Source organism: Pongo abelii, chromosome 1, assembly GCF_028885655.2.
Source record: "Pongo abelii isolate AG06213 chromosome 1, NHGRI_mPonAbe1-v2.0_pri, whole genome shotgun sequence".
NCBI lineage: Eukaryota > Metazoa > Chordata > Mammalia > Primates > Hominidae > Pongo > Pongo abelii.
In genome coordinates this window covers 21,466,469-21,492,871 of record NC_071985.2, presented here as the reverse complement: position 1 = coordinate 21,492,871, position 26,403 = coordinate 21,466,469, and the positions used below count along the sequence as shown (strand labels likewise).

At 42.9% G+C, this 26,403-nt stretch overlaps 1 long non-coding RNA gene and 1 pseudogene across 1 annotated transcript; both read right to left on the bottom strand.

The window, feature by feature from the left end:
• Nucleotides 1–26,398, bottom strand: LOC129047601 (uncharacterized). Its single transcript, XR_008509375.2, has 3 exons — nt 26,145–26,398; nt 7,207–7,949; nt 1–434 (listed from the first exon to the last, which is right to left on the bottom strand). It is a non-coding gene; the product is annotated as an uncharacterized LOC129047601 (long non-coding RNA).
• On the bottom strand, nt 954–1,951 carry LOC129047566 (cytosolic iron-sulfur assembly component 2A-like; annotated as a pseudogene).
• Nucleotides 26,399–26,403: the final 5 nt, after the last annotated feature.

Here is a 26,403-nt window from a genome sequence, read left to right as displayed (position 1 = left end):
TTCGTCTTGTCTTTATCAAAGTATAAGGTTATTCACATATAAGGCTGACTGCAAAATCCTTCACAAATAAAAGTATACCCTATAACTGAACATAATAGAACCCCTTTTCATTTCTATTGTTCATAGAGGCATAAACAAGGAAAAAATATTCAAAGATAAGAGTCTCGTCATAGAAGTCTTGATCCGTGATCATGGGAAAAGCTTTTCACATCAAGGATGCCATCTTCTTCTGGGAAGAAACTTTCTGGGTTAGTTTTACCTTAAGTATTCCAACGGGTGTACAGTTCCAAGAGTGTAGAGGAACCCCTCTCAGTTGTTTATGAACCCAAGGTTCAAGGTTCCAAAGTTTTGTTGCAGTGTAGAAGGACAGTCTTTCTCTGATGTTCTCAGAAGAGTCAGTCTTCAGGTTCTGGATTGTGAAGGGGTTGATTGTCCTTAGTGAACCATAAAAAGTTTTCTTTATCTAGTGAAAATATACTCTGGCATAATAATTAGCTGTTATAACATAAAATATGCATTGAAAATGACAGTGGAATGAAATTCATTTATACATGTTTGAATGACTCATCGGGTAGCCAAATGTACCTGAAGGTTTGATTACCTTCCCAGGAATATGGAACCAATCATTGGTTTTATTTTTATTTTTATTTTTTTTTTTGAGACGGAGTCTCACTCTGTTGCCCAGGCTGGAGTGCAGGGGCATGATCTTGGCTCACTGCAACCTCTACCTCCCGGGTTCAAGTGATTCTTCTGCCTCAGCCTCCTGAGTAGCTGGGACTATAGGCACCTGCCACCACGCCCAGCTAATTTTTACATTTTTAGTAGAGACAGGGTTTCACCATATTGGCCAGGCTGGTCTTGAACTCCTGACTTTGTGATCCACCCACCTCAGCCTCCCAAAGTGCTGGGATTACAGGTGTGAGCCACTGTGTCCGGCTGTGTGTGTGTGTGTGTTTTTTTTACAAGAATCATCTGCTTATTTATTTTACAGAGTAATTATTTAAATTGAATACATTTGGGCACAGTAGATATTGGACATGAAAAGTATTTGTATCAGAATGGGCATCAGAAAAATAGCAACTCATCTTACACATAATAACTAGAAAATATTATTCTGTCTGATCATTTAAGTGTTACAAATCCTGAGAATGTTATACACTGAACAAATTAGGTACTATCTTAAAATTAAATCTTGCTTGGAAATAACCCTTTAAAAATGATCTGAGGTACAAATCATCTCTGTATTAAACGTGAGTCTTTGACATTATACAAAGAGTTTAAACAAATATATCAATTACAGGTCAGTGGCTCTTAAAATAGCTACCAGTCAGGTTCAAGGACACACTGTTCCGCAATTTCCCATAAGCTGGGGTTTTCCATTGCAGTCTCCACTTGCTCTTTGTTGTTTATCTGCGTACTTATATCTTCTTCTGTTGAGTGAGTTCCTTCAGAAATGTAGATTTCCAACTTATGTTTAAATGGTAAACACCGCTGAAGTTTTATTCTTAAGCACAGCCCCATAAGAATCGCCAAATATCAATGAGGTACTCTTGGTGTAAACTTGATAATAACCAGATAGTCTTTTTCATTTATCTCCTGAACTTCCATATAACTTTCTGTTACCAGTTCCAGTTCTTCTAAAGTATTGGGCTTTTCTGGGTCCCAGATAGTTCGAATCAAATCATAAACCTTTAGCACTTTCTCTTCCATGATGCAGGGCTGCCAGGCAGCTCCCCACTCAAAGAGGCCTGAGAGCCACAGAACTCTGCTCAGTGTCCAGGAGAGCAGCCTCAGCTCTGCCATCCCTGGCAACTGTGGAAGCATTGGTTTTAAACAGTTTTCGCAATTTACAAGTTAACCACATCAGTATATTAAATTTGGGTCATTTTATCTTTTCCATGTGAGTCATAAAATCCAGAACCTTTAATAACAAAAGCCTTAGAGTCTCAAGAGGGACGAGGTGGCCATCCTGGTTCTCCATGAGTCCATGCTTAACATTGGACTTATGTCTTCTTGAATACCAGTTGTTTCTCCAATTTATCATAGGTAATTTGACTCAGACCTTGGAGTTCAAATTGTATATCTAAACAATTTTAGTATTGGCTGGTTTAACATGAAAATCTGGCAAAGCATTTTCTTGGAATTTCAATAATTTTTTCTTTTTTTGAGACAGAGTCTTACTCTGTTGTCCAGGCTGGAGTACAGTGGCATGATCTTGGCACACTGCAGCCTCCACCTCCTGGGTTCAAGTGATCCTCCTGCCTCAGCCTCCCAAGTAGCTGAGATTACAGACTTGCACCACCATACCCAGCTAATTTTTGTATTTTTAGTAGATAAAGGGTTTTGCTAATTTTTGTATTTTTAGTAGATACAGGGTTTTGCCATTTTGGCCAGGCTGGTCTCGAACTCCTGACCCTGTCAGGTGATCTGCCCACCTCGGCCCCCCAAAGTGCTGGGAAATCAGGTGTGAGTCACTCTGCCTGGCCTGTATTTAGTTAATTTTTTCTGTTTCACTTGGGTTAGCAGTTTTATACAAGGGAATTTGGTTATTTCTGTCGTGTATAATAACATAATAACCATAATTATGATTGACAGTATATACTCAGACATATTAGAATTTTAGAAATCCTATATAATTTTGGAACATATATTATTGTCCACTAAAATATAAACAGAAGATTAAACATTATTTTTATTTTGACAATGCTTCTATGTAACTTAACATGTTAAATAATTCTGTTTACCTCTCTTTTAGAGGCTTTAGGGGCCCTCTGTAGTATTCCAAAGTTAGAGGTCAAAAAAGACCATTTTGGGGCCAGGTGCAGTGGCTCATGCCTGTAATCCCAGCATTTTGGGAGGCCAAGGTGGGTGAATCACCTGACACCAGGAGTTCAAGACTAGCCTGGCCAATGTGGTGAAACCCCGTCTCTACTAAAATCACAAAATTAGCTGAGCATGGTGGCAGGTGCCTGTAATTCCAGCTACTCAGGAGGCTGAGGCAGGAGAATTGCTTGAACCCAGGAGGAGGAGGTTGCAGTGAGCCAAGATTGCACCATTGCACTCCAGCCTAGGCAACGAGAGTGAAGCTCCCGTCAAAAAAAAAAAAAAAAGTAAAAGAAAAAAGAAAGACCACCAAATTGGGCTGGGTATGGTGGCTCACACCTGTAATCCTAGTAATCCTAGCACTTTGGGAGGCTGAGACAGGCAGATCACTTGAGGTCAGAACTTTGAGACCACCCTGGCCAATGTGGTGAAACCCCATTTCTACTAAAAATACTAAATTTACCCAAGCATAGTGGTGCATGCCTATAGTCCCAACTACTTGGGAGGCTGAGGCAAGAGAATTGCTTCAACCCAGGAGGTGGAGGTTGCAGATCAGCCTGACCAACATGGAGAAACCCCATCTCTACTAAAAATACAAAATTAGCCAGGCATGGTGGTGTATGCCTGTAATCCCAGCTACTCAGGAGGCTGAGGCAGGAGAATAACTTGAACCCAGGAGGTGGAGGTTGCGGTGAGCTGAGATCATGTCATTGCACTCCAGCCTGGGCAACAAGATCGCAACTCCATCTCAAAAAAAAAAAAAATGTTAAAGGTTTAAAACATTTGATATTATGAACTAGAATTCCAGTTTACCATAAGTCATTCATTTAGCCAAAATGATGACTCAAACATTTTTCAAAAGGCAAAAACCTTTACTCATTAATAGAAAGAAGACTTACCTTTCCAAATAATCTGTCTTGTGTATTTCCCCCCTCCCCTTTTTTTTGGTAGTGTATTTAAAAGGCAAACAAAATCTTTCATTATCTTTCAATATTAAATGAAAATTTTGTTCAAGAGAGAAAGCCAAATTTCACCCTTGCATTAGTGGACTATTAATGTCAACCACAGTTTTTAATATAACCTCATAGACAAATGTATCCAATTTTAATCAGTTTGACCATAAGGCGAGATTTTCATAAACTTTTTATAACCCTTTACAAATTTTTGTTAAAAAGCAGATTAGTGCTTTAAGAAAACCCTGTTGTACTTTTATTTTGACATTCAATTTAGGGAAAAAACAAATAATACCCCTTTAAATTTAGTCAATATTTTCACACATAGAATTTCTTTTACAAGGTTAATTTTTACAAACCTTCCACTATTTCTTTAAACCTTTAGTTTAATTTAATTTAATTTAAAACAATCCTTTAACCCTCTAAAGTAGGCAAAAATTTATATTCCCATGCCCTTTTATAATCTCTTAACCAAAAACACATTTCATTTTCCTTGCACACCTTGTAAAATCTATTTTTTTCAGTAGTTTCAATTACATGTTATAATGGTAATTCTTAGCAACTTTCACTTTTGGTGCATAAATTTTCTTTTATGAATCCTTTCACAACTTACACAGAGCATCTACGACATGCTTGGACTTTCTGACTTGTCTTAAACATGCCTCTTTTAAATAACCAGTCATTTTACTTCAGGAGAAGAATTTAGCTTACAAGACCCTTTCTTATATAAAGTCTCTTTTCTTTATAAACTTCTTTTCATAGCTAGGGGGCATGGCTAATTCCACATATTCCCAGGACTTATTTAGAATTTAATGTCCCCAAAATTAATTGAACAATTTTCAAAAGTCAAAGCATTATATGACCTTAAAGCATTAAGGAAACCTAATGTCTGACCTGCATAATTTAGACTAAATATTAAATAATAAATATCTGACCTGCATAATTTAGACTAAACACTAAATACATAAATTTTAGGCTAAAATAAATGTCTTTATTTTATCAATAATTTTTTTTTTTGGAGGCAGAGTCTTGCTCTGTTGCCCAGGCTGGAGTGCAGTGGCACGATCTGGGCTCACTGCAAGCTCCACCTCTCTGGTTCATGCCATTCTTCTGCCTCAGCTTCCTGAGTAGCTGGGACTACAGGCGCCCGCCACCACGCCTAGCTAATTTTTTGTATTTCCAGTAGAGACGGGGTTTCACCATGTTAGCCAGGATGGTCTCGATCTCCTGACCTCGTGATCTGCCCTCCTCAGCCTCCCAAAGTGCTGGGATTACAGGCGTGAGCCACCATGCCACCTGACCTATTTTATCAATAATTTTTAAGCTGTTTTTGTTTTCCAAAGATTACTAAACTTACATGAACTAAAAGGCATTACAGTTTTTATTTTTCTTTTAAAATTATTTAAGTGCTTATTTTTGTTTAAGCCAATTAGAGCTCTTTTATATAAACATTACACACACAACAACACATACATAACTACACGGACAGACTGAAGAAGATTACTACAGTAGCTGTAAGTTTTTTTTGCCAGTTTTTAAGTTTCTTAATTTGATTATTCACTTTAGGGCAGAGTCCTTGGAGGAACAGGGCCAGGAAAGGGTCTCTGGTGCCTCCTGTTTTTCCCAAGGAGCTCCAGGCTGTTAGAGCTTGAATATCTGCTTTTAGTTAAGCTGACTTTTAACCATAGAACTCTTTAATAAAGTACTTCTAAAATTTCTTATTACCTGACTTTAGCCAGGCCAAATGGCTGATATTTCTGGCTTTTAAACTTTACCAAAAGTAACCTCATAGGTGCTCTGAGAAGGGAAAATTCAAGACAGTTTGTGGAGGGGAAGAGAATTTAAAAATGGCAAAGGTCACCCAAATATTAATCAGAAAGGCTCATCCCCTAATCTAGGGATTGAACCCTGAACCCAGGCCGCCATTGTGAAAAGAGAAAGCATGGCCACGTAATTACAAGGTCAAGCTCCCAAGGACATAACTGACCAATTTGCTGAGCCATCTTAAAAAGTGGGCTTATGGGCATCCTAAACCTATGTTCTATCCTAAGGTACCCCTCTTTATGACAGAACAATACAGAAAGACACACAAAGCACACCAGATTTGCTACAGTTTAAGACCAGCCTCACAAATCCTTTTTTCCATTAATCAGAATTTACAGAGGGGATAAACAGTGATTTTTACCATTCATTCAACAAGTTTGCATAGAGAGAGAGAGAGATCAGAAGTCTGACTGGTAAGAAATTCTTACCCTTTTGCTGGCATGCCAGGCTTCTGGGTTCTCTTTCCCTGAGTGGCCCTAATGACCCAGCTGGCTGTACCATAGCCCTGGGGGCCAAGACACAACACAAAGGAAAATTTTCTTTTTTCATTCTGGCCAGAGCAAAATATGTGTGATAAAACACAGACATTAGCCACTCTGCTTAGCAGCCAATATCAAACTGGCAAGACTTAAATTTGCCCCCAGATGGGCCCCATTGTCTTTAATCCAACCTCTGACTAGGAGTTTCAATATATGGTCTCTGGGCAAGATGGTTGCCCTGAGTAACAGAAAAGATGGAAAGGAAAGGTAGAGAAATAAAAGTATTACCCATGGCAGGATGGGGAAGGTGAAGAGCTCAGGAAGGCCAGAGCAAGACCGACTCATTGCAGCAATACTGCAAAGTTCAGGTGGCCGCTTGTCAGTAGCAAAGATATCTTTTCCAGCAGTCTCATCAGCTCTCAAGTTTCCCCATTTGGGAGGAAAAAGCTCCCTATGTGCTACTACTATCCTGTACATACATGCCTAATCTTGTCACCCACAACCATCAGCAAAGAGTGCAAGGCAAATTATTCCAAAGAGAATAGCAGTTAACATTCCATAGTGCCTAACCTGTTCTTAGCCAAAAGGGACTTTACTGAGAGCCCTCATTTTTAAATGTACTTCAATGTGTTGCTCATTCAGAACATTCCACTGTAAGTTATCTTTAGTAAGATTTTGCCATTTCTGTGAGACTTTGCTGCCTCCTAGGCCTAATGTGTAATCCGGAAGGAACTCAGTTTTCCAGAAATTAAGAATCCTATTTTTACCTAAAATATTGGCTTTATTCTCAGGTTCTCTTAATTAACTTAGCCAATGATTTTTCCTACCTAAGTGCACAAGAAAAATGAAACAAAGGGGTAGAACACAAAAATTCCTATGAATTTTCAAAAGCCAAATTTTATAACCCCTGCAATATCACTGCTTACTACCAGTTTGTTTCTGACCCAGTCATATGTAAAAGGCCTCTAACTGGATCAAAGCCAGTTAATTCCCAGATCAAATCCATTCCTGTACCCAGCCCAGTTTGTGTCGTGACTTCCAAACCCAGTTTGGATCAGAAATTTGCTCAAAGAAACTCAGAGAGCTCAAAACACAAATCTTTGGAGCTCTGAAATCTGAGAGCTTACCCACAATCCTCAGCTGCTCCAAGAGATCAGTGGACACAAGTGGGTCCTGCAGGTACCTTGCATATTCACTCAGCACTCCTGGGGGTTGCTAGAGGCTCTACCTCGAATCCCACTTCTGACACAACCTGATAAAAGAAAAACTTCAGCCAAATTAAATTTAAAGGAGTTTAATTGAGCAATGAATGATTTGTGAATTGGGCAGCCCCCAGAATCACAGCAGATTCACAGAGACTCCAGTGCAGCCACATGGTGGAAGAAGATTTATAGACAAAAAAAGGGAAATGATGTACACAAATCGAAAGTGAGGTACAGAACGGTTGGATTGGTTACAGGTTTGCTTTTGCCTTATTTGAACACAGTTTGAACACTCAGCAGGGTATGAATGGTTGAAGTATGGCATCTGGGATTGGCCCAGACTTAGCTATTGTTACAGGCGCATACTCCTAAGTTTTCAATCTTGTCTACCTATTAAGTTAGGTTGCAGTTCATCCACAAAAACTTAAATATAGAAGCATGGAGCCCTCAGGCCATATTTAGTTCACTTTAACACACTCTACTGTGCATTCTGAATTATAATCCTCATTTCTTCTCATTCCCGAGTAAACTCAACATATCCAGAGATAATTTTCTCTACATGTTTTTTAGGTTGACAGTTTCAAAGCAGTTTGCAGGGATTTCTCTTTGTCTTTAAAAACTCCCTTTTGTCCCGATTTTCCTCCGGTGGGCTATGACTTCCGTAGATGCTGAGTGGATTAAAACAAAGAGTTTTTCATATTATACTCTCAGAACACACTTTTTTTAAAAAAAATCTTTAATCATTGGCTATCACAATATGCTTCTGACACCATATGGGGATTTCTCCACACACACTAAGCAAGCAATCAGTTTTGCAGCGGATAGCAGCTGGGTTTCCTCTGTTCAGTTCGACTCTACTTGAATGCCAATCACAAGCCCCAAGTTGCTTTAGCTGTATTCTGGCCTACCAGCTATAAAGTATGGATCCTAGGACCCCCTTTGGATTCGATTAATTTGCTAGAGCAGCTCACAGAATTCAAACACTTAGGTTTCCTGGTTTATTATAAAGCATACAGATGAAGGGATGCACAGGGCAAGTTATGTGGCTGAAAGCTCCACGCTTTCTGTGGGTCAGCCACCCTCCATGAAACTCCACGTGTTCAGCTACCCAGGCTCTCCAAACCTAGTCCTTTTGGGGTGTTTATGGAGGCTTCATTACTTAGGCATGGTTGACTAAATCACTGGCCATAGGTACTCAGTTTAACCTTCAGTCCCTTTCCCCTCCCCAGACATGGGGAGGTGGGGATGAGGCTGAAAATTCCAATCCTGCCTTGATCTTTTCAGTGACAAGCCCCATTCTGAAGCTACCTAGGGGCTGCCAGCCACCAGTCAACTCATTAGCATACAAAAAATCACTTACTTATAGAGATATCAAGGACTTCAGGTGTTGTATGCCAGGAAAGGCCTTTCACCCTCAAGATTTGCTGAAAATCATCTGACAAAACAGCGATGAATATATATGACACACACATTTATTAATATGATGGGAGAGAATCTCAGAGTGACTACCCCACCACTGAGTGGGTACAGATGGTTACATGCCCTTAGGGGCAAGGGAGATGGGGAAGCATAAATGATTTTAGGAGCTCAGTAAATGACTTTTAGGGGAGTTCAATGGGCTTGAAGAACATACAATGGCCTCCACAAAGTCTGTTGGGCTCACAGGGTAGATGGTGGTTTGTGAAATCTGTCCGGGTGGACTGACTTCAGACTTTCTCCCTGCAATATGAATTCAGTTAATAAAAACTCAGGGAAGGGACCAGAGGAAATTGTTTTCTTCTTTAGGCAGATAAGGGAGCTTCAGAGAACAACTTTATCCTGTGCTTTGGGAGAGACAGAGAATTGGGAGACATGAGGTGGGGAAGGTCAGAGAGACCTTGCAGCTTCTTCATTTCCACATGTCAAAGTGCTATATTTTGGGAATATCTGTTTCTGAGCCCCCAAAATGGAGACAAAGCCTAAATATGTATATTTCACAATATCATACATGCATACCTTTGGTTGCAATCTTTTGCTATTCCCAAATAAAATGTTTTCTTTTAGGAAGCCAGTCTTTCTAAGGCTGACAACCCAAGGTGGTGGCATGGGTTGACTTAAGCCAGGCCTGCACAGTGGTGACCTATGTCACTGCAGGGGCAAGTGGGGTGGGCAAGTGCAGAGCTGTGACATAAGCAGGTGACTTTCCCTATCAGAACTTTCAGTTAAGTCACTTCCATGGAAGAAGAGGCTCTTCTATGAAGAGCCTCTGTAACAGTACTGACTCCATGTTAGAGGAAAACTTGCTTGCTTGAATACAATTATTGCTTTGCTTGAGTCTTTAGATTATTCACTAAAAACAGCCTCAGAAAAAGAGGACCTTCAACAGAGATTTTTTAAAATGTGCCAACCAACAACTCTGGGAATGAATTGGCCGGCCTGACCATACCCACAGAAGGCCACAAAGCATTGACCAAGATGGCAAGGATTAACTGCCCACCAGAGAATGCCCACGTTTCACAAGAATGTTTTCATTATTTTCCCTAATTTCCCTTAAAAACCCCTGATTTAGAAGCATGACTCAGAAAGGTGATCTTTGAACCCTAGTTCACTGCCTTCCCTGGGTTGCTGGCTTCTTGAATAAAGCTAACTTTCCTTTCACCAAAGCTTGTCTCTTGAGTTTTTGCCTTTCAAGCTACAAGTGGCCCAGACCTGAGTTCAGTTACACCTCTGCTAGCAACATCCAGCACCACCAATGAACAAACACTGCCTGCAATAAGCCCCTGTGAACAATAGTTTCTGTTTCAAAATATCTTACATGCACTTACTCTTTTTTACCTTCAAAAGCTTCCTCTTGTCCCAACCCCTCAAATATGCTTATGGTCCACAAAAGCACATGCATCCCAGATTGCAATTCCTTGGCTATTCACAAATAAACTCTTTGTTTTGAGAACTGGTCTCTCTTGCTCATTTTGTTACTGTAGGTAGTTAGGCAGACATGAGCAGGGCAGGAGAGGCCCTCCCCCAAACCAGGAATGTCAAATGATCACCAGGTGATGATCAGGTGGTTGCTAAACTGTTGCTTTAAAATAATTGTTTGCAGCTGGTGCCAGGGAACGCTGTCTCCTAATAGATAACACCTGAAGCTGTTAATCAGCCGCTTCCAAATAAGATCTTAGGAGTTGAGTGAGTGGGGTCAAGCATGAGCACTAAGAGGCAAAATGGCAGAGTTTAACTGGTGTATGACCTTCCTCTAGGAACACTCAACTGGTAAGGGAAGAATGCCTCAGATAAGCATGCATACAACTCCAGTAAACACACTGTGCATGTGGCCCCTCCCAAGTGCTGGCAGGCCACTGAGCATGTAGACCGCCCACCCTAAGGGAAGAATCAGGGGAGAAGAGATGCAAGATCTCAGAAACATGCCAATGTATAAGACCCCAAGTCAAAGGTCAAATCGTGCACCTGAATCTCTCAAGTTGCCCTCATGGTCCTCTTCCAAGTGTACTTTACTTCCTTTCGTTCCTGCTCTAGAACTTTTTAATAATAAACTTTCATTCCTGCTCTAAAATTTGCCTTGGTGTGTCAAGAATTCAGGTTGGTGCAGACCCATACAGATTCACCACTGCTAACAATTTCAGGTTGACACAGAAAGGAGGAGCTTTTCCCAGATCAGCAACCTCTGGAACCATATGCAGTACCCACCTGAGTCCATTGCACTCTCAGCTTCCACGAGTAATCTTTATTCTGTGTGGTTTAGTTCTATCTTGGATTCAAACTCCCTCCTTTTTGTTGAACTCTCTGACTTTATTCAGGATTTGTTTCTATTGACACTGCGTCCTTTCTTGTGTGTTCTGCACTGGAAAAGCCTATCCTATGCAAACCTACCTGCAAAAGGCCGGGGGAGCTGAGAGGCTGAAGAAAGAGGCTGACAAATCTGAAATCTCAGAAAAAAAAATTTGATAGAGACTTATGGACAAAAGCTATGACTCAGGCAGCCTGCAGATGGTGGATCCCTTCTCTGTTACCCCCTAGACCCAGGCCTTTATAAGGAAGGAATATGTAGGGCAATTGAAGTCAACCCCGCAGGGAAAGACAAGAATTTTCCAAAAGGCAGGATTTATGGTCACGTTTATGATAATGTGAAGGGATTGTTTTGGCCTATAGCAGGATGTGCAGTGAGTCCACACTCCTACAAGTCCCAGGACTGGGGTTAATCAGAAGTGAGCATGGAAGACTAGCATCCAAGATGGAGTTGCTTTAGCCTGCACATGGCGAGTATTCTTTTGGTTTCATTTTTGGCTGCTTGCATGCAAATTAGACCTTTTCCCCTTGTTTTCATTGTTTCTAAACATCGTTTGAGAGCAAAATAACACAACATTGTTGGACACGGTTGAACACTTAAGAGCCACTGGGGTGCTCACCACCATTTTATAACAGATTCGAGTCTCCAAAGTCAAAGACTCCTTTGAAAGGACAGACTGGTCACAGACAGGCAACATTACCACTGGGGGCCTACCAGTTTCAAGAAAATTGCTGTGTAACAAGGGCTCCGTGGTCACAGGTCAGACAACTTAGGGCAAAGGCCATCCACCAAGCAAAACAAGTATCCTGTGAAAGGCATAATTGTGAAAGCAGAACACTTTGTTCAAGAGTTTTAGTTTCCTCAAAGGACCAATAGGATTTTCTGTTTGCTTTTGAGAGATTAAGAAAGAGAATGGGATTCCCAAATTCTAAAACATGCAGGGCAACCCTCCTTTAGGACCCCAGCCAGCTCCATGTCCAGAAATTCAGGCTCACCCTTGTGCACCCTTTTAAACCAATGGGCATATTACACCAAGGATAATTTGGAGCTCCAATGGCCATTTGCAGATCAAAGTTCTGAAGCTTACTTTTCTGAGAACTAAATTAGGAGACCATGGCTATAGGGTCAGTCTGAATGGGAGACATATTACAATTGGCATCTTGAGGCTTCAAAGCACATTCAGGACTCAAAAATTACCTCTATACAAAACACTGTCTCAAAGCCAGTTGAGGCAAGTAAACAATTAAAAGAGGCCAAAAAAAAAAAAAAAAAAAAAAAAGCCCTTAGAGGACCAGACTCTCTCCTCCCTGGAACCTCCTCCTCCCCTTCCTACAGCCCTTCCTATGAGCACTGATGACCCAGCTAAATCCCAAGTCTCCTATGTTCCTTTGACCAAGGCTTGGACTAAGGCTGAACTCGGAGCCATTGCCAAGGAATTCCCAAAAGTCACTGAAGACTGTAACTCATTTGCTGATGAATTCAACATGGTAATCCAGGCCTATCAGCCTGGCTTCCCCAATCTATACCAGCTGCTTCATACACTTGTTGATGAAGGCTAAGCCCAACATTGGATGGCTAAAGCTAACTGGACCGCACCTGAACTAGACAAACGCCCCAATACTGGGAACAAGCTCACAATCTAAAGACCCACAGAGCTATCCTTAAGTTTTCCTTAAAGCCATAGACTGGAACAAGATTCAGCTTGTACCCAAAACCAAATGAACCAGTTCAGAATTATTACAGTTGACTCCGCATCATCTTTAAGGACAATTCTGGACTTCTGTAAATGTTTATTCTACCTGAGTAGACTTTAATTCTATGTTTGTGAATGGCCTAACTTGAGAGCTTTCCCAACTTGTTAAAATAACCCACATGGAATGGGGAGCCATGTCCACTCCACATTTAGTAAGGTTGGCCAATCAGCCCCATGAGGATACCAATAAAAAGAAAATTATCAGAATCCTCAACCACCAGCTGCAACAAACGGAAGCCCCCAAACAAAATCCTCCTGGCCCCTACCATTATTATAAAAAACTGGACACTGGAAGAGAGGTTGCTATAAGTTAAAGAGAGTTAAATGACCCCTCCCTCAAAACCCTCAAGGTATATGTTCCTTTATTAAGCCATTCTTGAATTGCTATAAATACCCAAGACTGGGTAATTTGTAAGAAAAAAAAGAATTAATTGGCTCACAGTTCTGCAGGCTGTGCAAGAAACATGCAGCATCTGCTTCTGGAGAGGACTCAGGAAGCTTCCAATCATGGCGGAAGGTGAAGCAGGAGCAAGAGAGAATGGGGGAGGTGCCACACACTTTTAAACAACCAGATCTCTCGAGAACTCACTCGCTATCATGAGGACTGCACCTGCACCAAGAGGATGGTGCTAAACCATTCATGAGCAATCCACCCCTGTGATCCAATTACCTCCCACCAGGCCCCACCTCAAATACTAGATAGAGATTGCAATTCCTTCCTTCCTTCCTTTCTTCCATTCTTCCTTTCTTTCTCCTTCCTTCCTTCTTTCTTTCTTTCCTTCTTTCTCTCTTGATGGGGCCTCACTCTGTTACTCCCTTCCTTCCTTCCTTTTCTTCTTTTCTTCCCTTCCTTCCTTCCTTTTCTTTCTTTCTTTTCCTTCCTTCCTTCTTTCCTTCCTTCTTTCTTTTCTTTCTTTCTTTTTTCTTTCCTTCTTTCTCTCTTGATGGGGCCTCACTCTGTTACTCAGGTTGGAATGTGGTGGCAAAATCTCAGCTCACTGCAACCTCTGCCTCCCACGCTCAAGAATTCTTTCCACCTCAGCCTCCTGAGTAGCTGGGACCACATCGCCATGCCCGGCTAATTTTTTTGTATTTTTGGTAGAGACAGGGTTTTGCCATGTTGCCCAGGCTGGTCTCGAACTCCTGAGCCCAGGCAATCAACCTGCCTCAGCCTTCCAGAGTCTTGGGATTACAGGTATGAGACACTGCCCCCAGCCTGGGGATTACAATTCAACATGAAATTGGGGCAGGACATTAAAACCATATCAACTCCTAATAATGGGACTCCAACAAATTGTAGGGATTCTTCTCATCCTTCCCCACAACAATGTTAGGGAAATAACTCTTAAGATCAAGAATGAGGTCCTAACTGTCCTTATAGTTACTGGAGCCACATTTCCAGGGCTCAACTCCACTAACCTCAACCAGCCTCTGCTTTGGAGTAAATACAAATAGTTTTGAATCTATAACAAACCTCAAGATGTCTTTGTAGTCTTATCTATCCTTTTCTGCCTCAGTCTCTTACAGGATTTCCTTTGTTCTTAGTAATTCAGCTCCTGTCCACATTCTTGGCCAACACTTTTTAAAAAAAATCTTTTTTATATTAAGAGAGATGGGTTTTTGCCATGTTGGCCAGGCTGGTCTTGAACTCCTAGCCTCAAGTGATTTGCCTGTCTTGGCCTCCCAAAGTGCTGGGATTACAGGCATGAGCCAGAGTGCCTGGCCTGCAAACAAACATCATGCAGGACTTTCTTTCTCCCAAAACGGGAAAATAATTTTGGGATTTGACAAACCAGGTCAAACTGACTCAATCCTGCAACTTCCTGACTCTTTAAATACCTCAAAGAAGGAAGATCTATTGGTCATAAAATCCATCACTGCAGATTATAAGGCACAAGGTCTTGTAATGTCATGTACCACAGTTGTTTAACACTCCAATTGTGCCAGTAAAGAAACTTAATGGTTGTGAGTAGAGATTTGTTCAAGACCTTTGTGCAATAAACAATATGGTTGCACCTCACCACTCAGTTGTCTCAAACCCCCATACTTTGCTGACCTCAATTCCAACTGATGGTAGTTCTTCACTGCAATTGATCTGTGCAGTGCCTTCTTTAACATCTGGTCAGCCAGGCCAGTCAAGGCCTTTTGCTTTCACTTGGGAAGGCCAACAGTGTACCTGGACGGTCATGCCCAATGTTTCACTGAGAGCCGTTCTTACTTTCCAAATTCTTTTTTTTTTTTTTTTGAGATGGAGAGTCTGGCTCTGTTGCCCCGGCTGGAGTGCAGTGGTGCAATCTCGGCTCACTGCAAGCTCCGCCTCCCAGGTTCATGCCATTCTCCTGCCTCAGCCTCCCGAGTAGCTGGGACTACAGGCACCCACCACTATGCCTGGCTAATTTTTTGTATTTTTAGTAGAGACTGGGTTTCACCATGTTAGCCAGGATGGTCTTGATCTCCTGACCTTGTGATTTGCCTGCCTTGGCCTCCCAAAGTGCTGGGATTACAGGCATGAGCCACCGCACCTGGCCCTTACTTTCCAAATTCTAAAGGCCAACCTGAAGGATGTCACTTTCCTCATGGGTCCACTCTACTGCAATATGTGGATGACCTCCACTGTTCTCCCTCACAGGCAGCATGTGAGGAAGACAGTGTACACTTGTTAAAACTCCTAGCTGGTAAAGGCCATTAAGTTTCTAAAGAAAAATTACAACTGTTAAAAACCCAGGAAAAATATTTAGGCCACCTAATTTCAGAAAGTGGACCACACTCAGACCCAGACTGCATACAAGAAATTTTATAATTCCCTATAATCCCTATAATTCCCTATAAATCTAGAACTGAGCACCAGCTTTGTGGATTTCTCGGGTTTGCTGGATCCCCAGGTCTTCTCTTCTGGCCCAGCACCTCTGCTAAAACCAGTAAACCGGACCCCATTGTTTGGGAAGACCCAGAAGATGTGGCTTTTGACAAGCTAAACAGGGAATTTTATTAAATTCCCCAGCCTTGGGACACCCTAATTATCAACTGCTATGGTTTGAATGTTTGTCTCCTTCAAAATTCATGTTGAAACTTAATCTTCAATACAGCAGTATTGAGAAGTATCGCCTTTAGGAGGTGATTAGATCATAAAGGTTCTGCTCTCATGAATGGGTTAATCTATTCATGGATTTGGGGATTGATGGGTTAATGGATTACTGAGCTATCCTGGGAGTGAGACTTCTGTCTTCATAAGAGGAAGAGAGACCACCCCCCTCACCATATGATGTCCCTAGCCACCTCCCTTAGGACTCTGCAGGGAGTCCCCACCAGCAAGAAGGCCCTCACCAGATATGCCCCCTTGACTTTGGACTTCCCAGCCTCCAGAACTGTGAGAAATAAATTATTTATCTTTATAAATTACCCAGTCTCAGGTATTCAGTCACATCAACAGGAGACTAAGGCAACTCCTCTTCTTCACTTGATCTTAGTCAAAAGGCCGAGAAGCGACACAACCCCCAATTCTTCCTTTCTGTACATGAAAAAGAAGGAAGCACCCTGGCAGTTTTAACTGAAAAGCATGCAGCTGGCCATGGTTGGGGGGCTGAGGTGGGAGGATCACTTAAGACAGGAGTCTGGGACTAGGCTTAGCAACATAACGAGACCCCCCCCCGCACAAAAAAAATAAATATTAGCCAGGCATAGTAGCACACCTATAGTTCCATGTACTTGGGAGGCTGAGGTGGGAGGATCACTTGAACCCAGGAGTTGAAGGCTGCAGTGACCTATGATCACACCACTGCACTCCAGCCTGAGTGACAGAGTGAAACCATGTCTCTGAAGAAAATTTAAATTGAAAATTTTTTAAAAGCACGAAAATCAGCATATTCCCATATGATACTACAGTGAACAGTGGCACCTAGGAGCTTGCAGATCTCCTTGTCTGAGGGCTATCCCTGCCACCACCCTGTGGGTCAAATCCACCAAAGAAGTCGTCAGGGGATCTCCTTGGACCATTTTTGTGCCACATTTTCTTCTAGCCACCTCACCTTTTATGAGATCCTTCTGTTAACCACTCCCCATAGTACTTTCTCTTGCTGTAATAAACTTAATCCCGCCACTCTCCTTCCTCTCTACTCTGGGATGAGATGCCACAAGACTGATTTTAGTGGATCATCTTTTTTTTTTTTTTTTAGACGGAGTCTTGCTCTGTTGCCCAGGCTGGAGTGCAGTGGCGCAATCTCGGCTCACTGAAAGCTCCGCCTCCCAGGTTCACGCCATTCTCCTGCCTCAGCCTCCCAAGTAGCTGGGACCACAGGCGCCCACCACCACGCCCGGCTAATTTTTTTGTATTTTTAGTAGAGACTGGGTTCACCGTGTTAGCTAGGATGGTCTCAATCTCCTGATCTCGTGATTCGCCTGCCTCGGCCTCCCGAAGTGCTGGGATTACAGGCGTGAGCCAACGCGCCCGGCCAGTGGATCATCTTTTGATTCCCCGAAAGGATTTACAGAAAACTCCCCTGGACTATGTGAAGCTATCCTGGTTCACAGATGGCTCATACTTGCAGGATGATCGCGGTGAATATCCTGCAGGTTATGCTACGCCCACTTGCTTTGAGGTTGGGAAAGCAGCCTCTTGGCCTTCAGCCACTTGAGCCCAGCAGGTGGAGCTATTTGCCCTCACTGGAGCCTGCCTTCTCGCTAAGGGGAAATCTGCTAACCTTTATACAGATAGCAGGTAAGTATTTGGAGTTGCTCATGATTTTGGAATGTTGTGGAAACAGGTTTCCTCACTTTCAATAATGAACCTTATGATTTATTATATGCAATACAAATACCTGCTGCTGTGGCCATGATAAAGGTTCCAGGCCATTTGAAACTAGACTCCGTGGAGGCTAGAGGATACTACCTTGCTGAGAATGTTGCTAAGAATGCTGCCCTTAAGAGTCCTACTGATCAATTCTCTGTCATGGAGTTATCCAGCTGGAAAGATTTCCAAAGGATGATCTTAGAACCATGACTAAAGATGAACATTATCGAGCACCAGAGGCCAAAAAAACCACAACGGGAAAAATACAGACTGATGGTTCAGTGATAGAGAGGAACTCTGGTGTGGACCAAGTAAAAGGCCTGTCCTTTTACTTTTACTTTTACCTGTACTTTTACTTTTCTCCATGAAATTTCTGTTAAGTATTGTGCATGAATTGAGCCATGGGGCTATGGAAAAGAGGATCACCTTTATGAAACAGTACTGGTGGGGCCATGTCAATGGACTTGCTAAAAAGGGCTTACCTGACCTGCCAGACCTGCTTTGAAATCAATCCTGGAAAGCCAGTGTGAACAGCCCTTGGCCATTCTGACCTGCCTAATGGGCCACTCAGGGTTTGGCAGATGGACTTTATCCAGACACTTTCTTCACATGGGTATAAATATGTCTTAAGTAAGTTAGCATACTGAAACATTAATTACTAAGCATAAGTTTAAACTTTGGCATCGTGTTCTTACATGGTATAGAGAAGCTAAGTGTATTTAGGTCTAGTAAGATGAAATATTGTTTCCAGAAATTATGAAATGGTGAATGCTGATATAAGTTCACCACAATGCTTGCTAGTATTCTAGAAATTAAGATTCTAACAGTTAAAAGTTGTAATAACATATGGGATTAAACTACTAGAAAGAAAACAACTCTCTGCAAGGAAAAAAAAGATGTGTTTGATAAGAAAAGATATGAAGAACACACTTTTGTTTAACAAAGGGGTTATAAATGGTTTGTGGAAATTTTGTGTTATCAAACCTGACTGAAACTGAATGGATTTATTTGAATGGTTTTATTAAAATTAGCTTTAGCATTAATAGTACACTGGTGCAAAAGTAGTATTTGCTCTTTGTTAAGATGACAAAGTTTTCTTGGAGTATTGGTCTGAGAATGTGAAGGATTCTTTTTCCTTTCAATTGGTGTAGGAAAAAAAGATTCTGTGTTTCATCAAGATAATTTTTTGTGCTTTGGCTTTTATTAGGTCTTTATTTTTTATTTTTATTTAGTTATTTATTTTTGAGACAATGTCTGGCTCTATTGCCCAGGCTGGAGTGCAGTGGCACCATCTTGGCTCACTGCAACCTCTGCCACCTGGGCTCATGCCATCTTCCCACCTCAGCCTCTCAAGTAGCTGGGACTACAGGTGCACACCACCAGGCCCAGCTAATTTTTGTATTTTTTGTCAAGACAAGGTTTTGCCATGTTGCCCAGGCTGGTCTCAAACTCGTGAACTCAAGCAATCCACCTGCCTCAGCCTCCCAAAATGCTGAGATTACAGGTGTGAGTCACCATGCCCAGCCTGGGTCTTTGATTATTTAAGTGAGTCTTCACAATGTTAAAATACCTATGTTTTTGTTGACAACTCTGTAACCTATATTTGCCTTTTTAAGTATTTTAATTATTACTCTGGTTAAATCAATGATTGTTATTCCACAGTGACCTGAGATCCTATTTTAATCAAGTGTTTTAAACCTTTTTACATTTTGACAAATTTCCCAAAATCCAATTCTAAATTAAGTTTTGAGTCAAGCTAATTTTGGGAAATTCCAGAAGGCCTCTGGAACATCCAAAAGAGATATATCAAACCAATTATTTTCATTTGGCATGTTAAATTATATGGGGGCCAGGCACAGTGGCTCACACCTGTAATTCCAGCACTTTGAGAGGCCACAGTAGATGGATCTCTTGAGCTCAGGAGTTCAAGACCAGCCTGGGCAACATGGTGAAACCCCATCTCTACCAAAAAACAAAAAATTAGCCAGGCATGGTGGCACGCACCTGTGGTCCCAGCTACTGAGGTGGGAGGATCGCTTGAGCGCAGGAGGTGGAGGTTGCAGTGAGCCAAGATCGCACCACTGTACTCTGTCACCCAGAGTACAGATTGGGTGGCACTGGGTGTCAGAGCCAGACTCTGTCTCAAAACAAAACAAAACTATATGGGAAGCATTGTCAAATAACTGATGCTAAGCCATCTTTGAATTATTTTTGTATGGACGTGTTATTAATATGTGTTTCATAAATTGTATAAAATTCCTAAAACTCTGGTATGTTAGCCATGATTTGGGTTATTTTGTTAAATCGTTGTATGCCACAGAAATAACTAAATTTTCCTGTCAACTGAGACATTATTATTAGGCACTCTCATCAGATCTTTACCCATGGCCATTTAAAGTCTGGTTGTTCACAGTTAATTGGTTTATACTCATGCTTTTCTAAAAGTGTTTTGCAAGCAACTATAATCCTAAAGTGGTTGTGTCTTCAAGGAGATGCATGGAAACCTTGGTGCTTTGGGAAAAATTCTCTCAAATCGGATTTTTTCCTTTGTTCTCACACTGCCATGACAATCAACACAGAAGACTTCTGTGATGAAAGGTGTAGGGCTTTTCCCCACACACCAGGCAGTGGACACCAGCGAGGTGTCCTCCAATTCAATTCTAACACTATCTACCTGGAGACAGTGTCAGATTCCACAGGCTCGGGGCTCAGTCCCCAAGACTGCCCCTGACATTCTCAGACACCAGTTGCAAGTCCAGGTCTCGGGAACGTCTGACCAACTGGCTTCAAGCTGGGGGTGCCACAACCCTCTCTTTGGGTTTTATTAATTTGCTAGAGTGGCTCACGGAACTCAGGGAAACATGTTTTCTTGTTTTGTTTTGTTTTGTTTTTTGTTTTTGTTTTTGTTTTGAGACAGAGTCTTGCTCCATTGCCCAGGCTGGAGTGCAGTGGCATGATCTCAGCTCACTGCAACCTCCACCTCCCAGGTTCAAGCATTTCTCCTGCTTCAGCCTCCTGAGTAGCTGGGATCACAGGCGCCCGCCACCATGCCCAGCTAGCTTTTGTATTTTTAGTAGACACGAGGTTTTGCCATGTTGGCCAGGCTGGTCTTGAACGCCTGACCTGAGGTGATCTGCCTGCCTTGGCCTCCCAAAGTGCTGGGATTACAGGCTTGAGCCACCGTGCCCAGCCAATTTTTTTTTTTTTTTAACTTGAAACACAAACGCTTTATTTAAAGACACATCTCAATTCCTGTGTGGCAGGCCAAGAATAAAATAAAGGAGAACGCAGCACACCATTCCCACTGGTCAAGTGGTCGAACCCAACATCCAAGACCCAGCGAGCAGCCAAGCTCAGTGCAACCTCCCGACCTCTGGCTCTGACTGCAACAGGGTGAGCACATCGCCCTCGCACACGGGGCCTTTTACATTGTGGATGATGGAGCGGGCCTTTTACATTGTGGATGATGGAGCGGCTCGTATCCTCCATAAATTTCATGCACACCTGAGAGCACTGTCCCTTAGAGCCGGTTCTGCCCAGAACCTTGGTGACCCTGGCCAGCTTGATAGGCTGCATGTGGCTGGTGTCCATGACGGCAGCGCGGCGGTAGTTGGTGAAGATAATCCTTATGTTTGCTGGTTTATTAAGAAGGGTATTTTTAAGGATACAAATCAACAGCCAGATGAAGAGACGCATAGGGCGAGGTCTGGAAGGGTCCTAAGCGCAGGAGCTTCTGTCCTCATGGAGTTGGGGTGCAACACCCTCCCAGCCTGTGGATGAGTTCTTCACCTTTCTCTCAGCCTCCACATGTTCAGCTCTCTGGATGCCCCCCAAACCCTGTCCTGTGGGCCTTCTATACTTTATTGGCTGTCCATGATAGAAGCATGGACAACTGTGTCAAAATATGATTGGATAAAAATAAAGTCTGATCTAAACGTAGCAAGACCTGTCCACGTCCTTCCTCCAGAGTATGGGGAAGGACCCTTTCTGGAATGAGGGTCTTTTAATCCACAATCAGATTAGAGTCCTGCCTTGGACAAGTGAAAGAGAAGGTCGGAGATATTCTGTCTCCTGAGACCCAAAGCACCCAACATCATAACAAAAGACTGTAACAATGGTTCTGGGAACTATGATCTAGGAACTGTGGACAACATCTCTATATCAGGACACCACAGATGGAAAAGACTCTGACAAGTACAGATTTCTGATCATTTTAATATCATACCATTGGGCTGGGTAAGAATTTCTAGAACTCTAAGGGAAAAACTAGACTCACCAAATTGCTAACCCAACATCAAGCAGGACAAAAATTAATCACATGAGACTAAATGGACTGATGAATTATGGGTTTCCACGTCTTTTTAAAATTCAAAAATATTGCTGGTTCTTTTGTTTTTCAGATTTAAGGAAATCTTTTCTTTTAGGCTATCTATAGCTTAAGGCAATTTGGTAACTTATACCTTTGTGAACAAAAATGGAGACATTGCTTTTTTCTCCCTACCTGATCCTTCCAGAATTTAGAAACTACTCATGAGGATTCTTATTTTTATGACAAAATAATTATTTGTATATGTTCAATAGAATCTGCTCTTGGCTGGGCATCTCAGCCTCCCAAAAGTGAGGGATTAATCCCAGCACTTTGGGAGGCTGAGATGGGAGGGACGATCACTTGACGCTAGAAGGTTGAGGCTGTAGGGAGCTATTATTGTACCACTGTGCTCCAGCCTGGGCAACAGAGTGAGGCCCTGACAGAAGAAGGGGAAGAAAGAAGAAAGAAGAGGAAGAAGGAGGAGGAGAATCTGCCCTCTTTATAACAGGACACAATTGGAAATATTGGTTATATTATGACTGGGATATCGAAATTGAGACTGTAGATACAGACTTTGCCTGCAGTACTTACAGACACATTCTATCTACACTGGCTTCCTAGCACCAAAAGGTTTTTTAAAGTTCATTCTGAGATTCCTGATCTAAAGTTCCACCCAAGCAAACTTCAAAAGAGCCTATGTGGTTGATGCTATTCTCACTGAACTTGTCTAAATAAGCAGGGCAAGTTTGATGAGGCTAAACATTTTGCAAACAAATTAGTCTTGATGATTATCTCTGGTAGAAATGAGGGGCAACTGTAAAGAGAAAATGTATGTTTCAGAAGAAAGAACATTATAGTACACTTGTTATTAGATTGTAGCCTTGTTTATTGTTCTAGAGTTTTTATTATCTACCTGCAGAATGGACTGGACCCTGAATTCTTCTTGTTTCCTCCAACATATGTTGACAACTCTCCACCTTAAGAACAAAACTACTAAGCTGGACAACTTGATGTAAACATCAAGGGACAAGTCTCATGCCAATGTGTGGACCATACAGAGTTCACCAAACCATCTGTTGTCATAACCAGAGACAGTCATATTACAAATCAGGACCAGAAGTTGACAATTTTACATTGTGAAACTTTTCCCCAGATATCCAAACAAGACTAGCCTCTTGCCCCTCTCAATTTTTCTTTGCTCATGCCTACCTCTTTCACTTGGCAGGCTAATGCTGTAGTTAGAATTTCACACCAGTAGCTTCTGTGTGTTACCTGATAAATATATTGTGTCTGTCAGGCCAGACTCTCATCTTTATGACCCAACAGATCCTTTAGTTTGCTTAGTGGGTAAGTTTGGCAACATCCCTGATGCAACTGTTTGGCATCAAAGCAAACCAGACCCACTTTTTCTCACTCCCTGCCTTAATTTTACATAGATTACCTACTAGCTGAACAGGGAGGGGTCTGTGTGGTTTCTGACACATCTTGTTGCACATGGGTAAATATATCAGGTATTGTAGACTCAGTTGCAAAAAATTAACAAACAGGCTACTTGGTTAAAATGGGTAGACTCCCTATCTGGCTTATTGTTTGATCTATTCAGTTTTCGTTGGTTGGGTTCACGGGTACCCTGGCTAAGGAACATACTCCAAACCCTTGGTATTATCCTCCTGACAGTCACAATAGTAGTCTCCCTGGTGCGTTGTACCCTTTCAAATGTTTTAAATGTTTGCATGTGACCATCCATTGAACATCAAATGGTCCCTCTTCAGCTGGAATGACAAAAACTCAAAGAAATGCATGATCATGGCCAGGCGTGGTGGCTCACGCCTGTAATCCCAGCACTTTGGGAGGCCGAGGCAGGCGGATCATGAAGTCAGAAGTTTGAGACCAGCCTGGCCGACATGGTGAAACTCTGTCTCTACTAAAAATACAAAAATTAGCTGGGCATGGTGGTGGGCACCTGTAATCCCAGCTACTCAGGAGGCTGAGGCTAGAGAACTGTTTGAACCCAGGAGGCGGAGGTCACAGTGAGCTTAGATTGTGCTATTGCACTGGGCGACAGGGTGAGACTCCATCTCAAAAAAAAAAGCATGATCATGAAGACACTGTAACCTATCAATGACGTGTTGAGACCAGAAACCCAAACTGATAGTAACTGAGAGAGGCACTTTTAAGTTTTGGTCAAGCTAGGTGAGAGCCTGATCAAAATGGGTAAAAATTGTTTTTAAAAAATCATGGGAGGCCATTGTTTTGGACTGAGCTCTTGCACTAGGTCCCCATAGACCAGACCAAACCAAAATTAAATCACTTATGTTAAATACCACATAAGAAAATAAATCCCAAAACAGATTAGTTTTTCCTCAGTTGGCATAATAAGGAAGTCCCTTCTGCTCTCTAACCCTTACAAAAGAGTAATCTGAAGTAAGCTAAGGTTACCAATCTGTTATTTTTCTATCTTGTTTCCTCGTTCTCCTCACCTTACAAAACCCATGGTTCTGCTATTGCCCAGGCAGGGGCTTTTTTTTTTTTTTTTTTTTTTTTTGAGATGGTCGCGCTCTGTCGCCCAGGCTGGAGCGCAGTGGCACATCTCAGCTCACTGCAAGCTCCGCCTCCTGGGTCCGCGCCATTCTCCTGCCTCAGCCTCCTGAGTAGCTGGGACTACAGGTGCCCGCCACCACGCCCGGCTAATTCAGGCAGGGGCTTTTATTCTATTTTGTAGAATGAAGGCTGCCTCAATTCATGAATCACGAATAAAAGCCAACGAGACCTATGAATACATATGACATAATTTTGCCTCTGACAGTGAACTTCCCCTTTTTTGCCTAAAAAGCTTCTCCTTGCCCACCTCCCCCAATGCAGCACCTATGGTCTGACATAGCACATGTATTCCAGGTTGCAATCCCTTGTCCAACAAACTGTTTTATTAGTAGTATTTTAAAAAAATAGAAATGAGGCTTTGCCATGTTGCCCAGGCTGGTCTCCAACTCCGGGGCAAGCGATCCATCCGCCTTGGCCTCCAAAAGTGCTGGGACTACAGGCATGAGCCATGGTGCCTAGCCCCAACACATTTTTTAAAAGTTGAATTTTTTAAAGTTTTACTTTTTTTCTTGCCCTCCTGCAGTTCACATTCAATACATTTTTTTTTTTTTTTTTTTGAGACGGAGTCTCATTCTGTCATCTAGGCTGGAGTGCCATGGCTCGATCTCAGCTCACTGCAACCTCCACCCCCCAGGTTCAAGTGATCCTCCTGCCTCAGCCTCCCCAGTAGCTGGAATTACAGGGGCACACCACCACACCCAGCTGATCTTGTATTTTTAGTAGAGACAGAGTTTCACCATGTTGGCCAGGCTGGTCCCGAACTCCTGGCCTCAGGTGATCTGCCTGCCTCGGACTCCCAAAGTGCTGGCATTACAGGTGTGAGCCACTGCACCCGGCCTACAATAAATCTTTTTTAAAAATTTAAAATAATTTTTAGAAATAGAGTCCCATGGCCAGGTGCGGTGGCTCACGCCTGTAATCCCAGCACTTTGGGAGGCCAAGGTTGGTGGATCACCTGAGGTTAGGAGTTCAAGACCAGCCTGGCCAACATGGTGAAACCCCGTCTCTACTAAAAATACAAAAGCTAGCTGGGCGTGGTGGCGGGCGCCTGTAATGCCAGCTACTCAGGAGGCTGAGGCAGGAGAATCGCTTGAACCTAGGAGGCGGAGGTTGCAGTGAGCATGAAGGAATTCCCTTCATGGAGATGGTGCCATTGAACTCCAACCTGGGTGACAAGAGCGAAACTCCGTCTCAAAAAATTAAAAAAGAAAGAAATAGGGTCTCGCTCTGTCACACAGACTGGAGTGCAGTGACACGAACACCGCTCACTGCAGCCTCGACTTCCCAGGCTCAAGCGACGGTCCCACGTCAGCCTCCCGAGTAGCAAGGACTACAGGCACAAAAAAGTTTTTAAATTTTTTGGTACAGAAGGGGTTTCCCTATGATCCCCAGGCTGGTCTCCAATTCCTGGCCTCAAGCGATCCTCCCGCCTCGGCCTCCCAAAGAGTTGGGATCACGGAGGTGAGCCACGCGCCCGGCCACATTTCCCAATTAATGGTTTTTGGAGAGTGGCCGGTTTGGACCGGGCTGGCGGAGTTGTTCGTTAGTTAGGTCCCTGCAGTGTAGATGGAGGACGGAAACGGCGCTGTGACATAAGCGGGAGAAGGCGGGCTGAGGCAGCGCTGTGACGTACCAGATGAAAGCTGGGCCCGCGCTGCACTGAGGTACTTCTCTGAGGGACACGGCGGGACAAGTACGCCGTGGGCGGAGCCGGCGGGTCATGATGTTAGTTCGCGCTGTGTGGAGGCGGGCCGGCGCGGCGCTGTGACGCAGCGGGAAGAGGCGGGTTGGGAGGGCGGTGTGCTGAACGCCCCTGCGGTCGCGACAGGCCGGCGCAGGTGGAGGCGGGGCCAGCGCGGCACTGAGGTAAGTACTTCCCTAAGGGGCGGGGA